The sequence below is a fragment of the Ictalurus furcatus genome, chromosome 24 (genome assembly GCF_023375685.1).
Source record: "Ictalurus furcatus strain D&B chromosome 24, Billie_1.0, whole genome shotgun sequence".
NCBI classification, from domain to species: domain Eukaryota; kingdom Metazoa; phylum Chordata; class Actinopteri; order Siluriformes; family Ictaluridae; genus Ictalurus; species Ictalurus furcatus.
In genome coordinates this window covers 18,524,247-18,527,546 of record NC_071278.1, presented here as the reverse complement: position 1 = coordinate 18,527,546, position 3,300 = coordinate 18,524,247, and positions in this window count along the sequence as shown.

Here is a 3,300-nt window from a genome sequence, read left to right as displayed (position 1 = left end):
AGTTTCACTAATGTTATTATGTTAATATATAGAGAGATAGATAGATAGATAGATAGATAGATGGCTAGCTAGATAGATATAGATCGATAGTGCCCTCCAATAATATTGACACCCTTGGTAAATATGTAAATATGAGCAAAGAAGGCTGTGGAAAATTGTCTTTATTGTTTAATCTTTTGTTCAAAAACAAAGGCATAGAGTCCATTCAGTTCTGCGAGCACTGAGCACTATGTCACATGCTCTTCCTTCCCCTCTCTCTGTATCGGTATTGGACTTAACAAAAAAAAAAAAAAAAAATTACCTGATCTGGGGGAAAAATATAGTATCAAATCATCCCTATTTTCTACACTATATTTCATACAAGTTCATGTGCCATTACACAAAAATAACAGCATGAGGTGGAGTGCTGGTACCAGCCTGAAGTGAATTATTTTCCTATAAATACACGGACTGGAGTGTATTATTCCGTTTATACCACAGCAATTTGCCAACAATTACAATATTTCATTTATTTATGAATGACATGTCTCATATTTTAATGAGTTATAGGTAAATTTAATGCTGTGGAACATCCAAATGACATTCCCTCGCCAGCAAATCTCTCTCTCTCTCTCTCTCTCTCTCTCTCTCATTTTTCTTTGTTAACAATACATTTTAAAAATCAGTTTATTATTAGTATTATATTATGTGGAGCATCTGCCGTACCAGTCCCTGGGAAACATTACAATGAAAATGAACGCATTAATATAAACCTATTGTTCATCTTACAACCAGAACTACTGTATTTATACCAAATTAATGCACACCTTCTGACCAGATTTGGGAATTCAATCACACTGTGCTATAAGCAGTGTGTAATTAAACCCAGTGAACACAACAGTGCTCATACTGTACACAAACTCGACAAATAAATCGACAATTTGCTATTGGCACTGTAATTTTATTAGTACGTGTATACTGAAACAATAAACTTGTACTGGTATACAGACGATTTGTTGTTGTTGTTTTTTTTGTTTGTTTTTTTTTTTATATTTGTATTTTTTTTTCTTAACAAATTTGTTCACAACCTGAATCAAATATTGTTTTGTTATTCTGAATAATGAAATTCTAACTAGAAAACTGGCAAGCACCATCAAAGAAAGGGACCATAAAATCCAAGAAAAGTGTATCCTACAAATAGACACACCACAATTAGAAAATAGAATTTCAATTCTTGATTTTTTTTTTATATTAGTTTCCATTAAAAAAAAAAAAAAAAAAAAAAAAAGCTAGTGCAAGTACAATATTTTACACAATGTACAGAGTATGCACGCATATGGAAACAAACAAACAAACAAACAAAAAGAAATACAAATAATTTCCTTTCACAAAATAAGTTTCTACTCAGGCCTTTATGCTTTTTCTGTATATATATATATATATATATATATATATATATATATATATATATATATATATATATATATATAATGCTTTCTTCTTGTACTAAGTAAGGTGCAAAACATTCCTCTATCTCTCAGGACTGCTTCTTGCTACTGGCCTGACTTCTCTGTGTCAATACCAAGATCACTGAGTCTTGGGATTGGATGTGACATTCAACGGTTTGCATTTAACAGTCTTATATACAATTAGACCAGTAACTCCAAAGCTCTGAAACCATATAATCTTGTATAATTCTGTCCACCTACAACCCTGAAGGTGGGCTCCTTATGAGTGGTTCTGCCATCATGATCCTTTGGAAAGAAAAAAGAACAAAAAATAAAAAAGAAAACTACACTCAGCCATTATTTCCCTTCCAGTGGAAGACAATAAATCTCCTCATGATCTATAACACCAAGCAGCCTATAGTTGCACTGCTACCATAACAGAGATCATGCTTTCCTGTTTAAGGAGCAGTCACTTCCTGTGTCCCATAAATGCTCATCTCTAATGCAAAACCAGAATAATAAAATCAAGCAAAATGGGGATACCATGAAAGCATAACAGGAGAAATATTCAGCTAATCGCTCAGTAATGAGTAAATGGTGTCTTTTCGCTAGCGTAAGCATGTGGATTTTTTTTTTCTTTCTAGCTTTCCGAGGTGTTTCCTCTAAAAGCCTGATCTATCATCTGTACATCCTCCAGTCATCAATTTTCTTTTATTATATATAAGGTTTTCTTACTGACTTCTGTCAAATACAGATTTACAGAGATGGCTCGTTGAACAATCATTGGCAACATATTCAGTGGTTCATTTTCATTTCTTGAAAATGGAGCAAAACAAAGTGTGAAGCATAAATACATGCACCAGCTGAGAGGATACATGACAATGACATTGGGCGTGTGCGAACAGCTTTATACACAGTTAGATGTTGCGGCCATTCAGAGGCTGCGATCGTCTGAATCCTCGGTTTCAGTTCTCATTAGTGGAAACCAAGGCGGAGATGGACCGGATAATTGACAAGTAGTCAATTATAGTGTTCCAATAAAAAAAAATAATAAATGTTTCAGAAGTCTGCATGGTGTTTCTTGTTTCCTCCATGGTCTGGCCAGACATGAGACAGCTGTGAAAGAGAACACAGAACAGAGCGGCCCCTCTCTCTGAGTGCGTTTGTCAGATTACCAGCTCAGCATGATAAAGTGTAACAAAGACCGGGCATCGCACTGCAACACGACGTGTGCCTCCGTCCACACAGAGTGCACAGCGTTTACTATCCAGCATTGACACGGCTGAATCAAAGAGAAATAATAAAAAGTGATAATAAACTATCTACCCATATTACGAAACACACACACACACGCACACACACACACACGCACGCACACACACACTGTACAGGATGAGATTAGGATGATATCTCAGCCTGAGATTATTAATCCAGAGGTTTTGGACATCTACATGACGTCAAACAACAGTCAGGTTGAACAGAGGACTCCTGGTTGTTTTTGATTCAGTTCAAACATTTATTTATTTTTTTTTTTTAAAGGCGTCAAACTTGATTTTGTGATGAATCAAAAAAAAAAAAAAACCAACATGCTTTTTTTGTTTGTTTGTTTTTTACAAAAAAGAAAATTTAAAATGCTAAGATTTGCACCAATATAGTTTTCTTGTCATTTGTGCCAGTAGAACAAGTAAAACAAGGACATAATGGTGCTCCTCGAGCAAGCTGACAGTCACACTCAAAATCCTCAAATCAAACCGTTGACTAACCACAAGTCTCATGTCCTCAACCACAAGGTCAGAGTGCTACACAGAACACCCAAGCAGAATTCCAGGTCCTAATACATGCGTTCGGCAAACACGATCAGGAAAGCAAATAA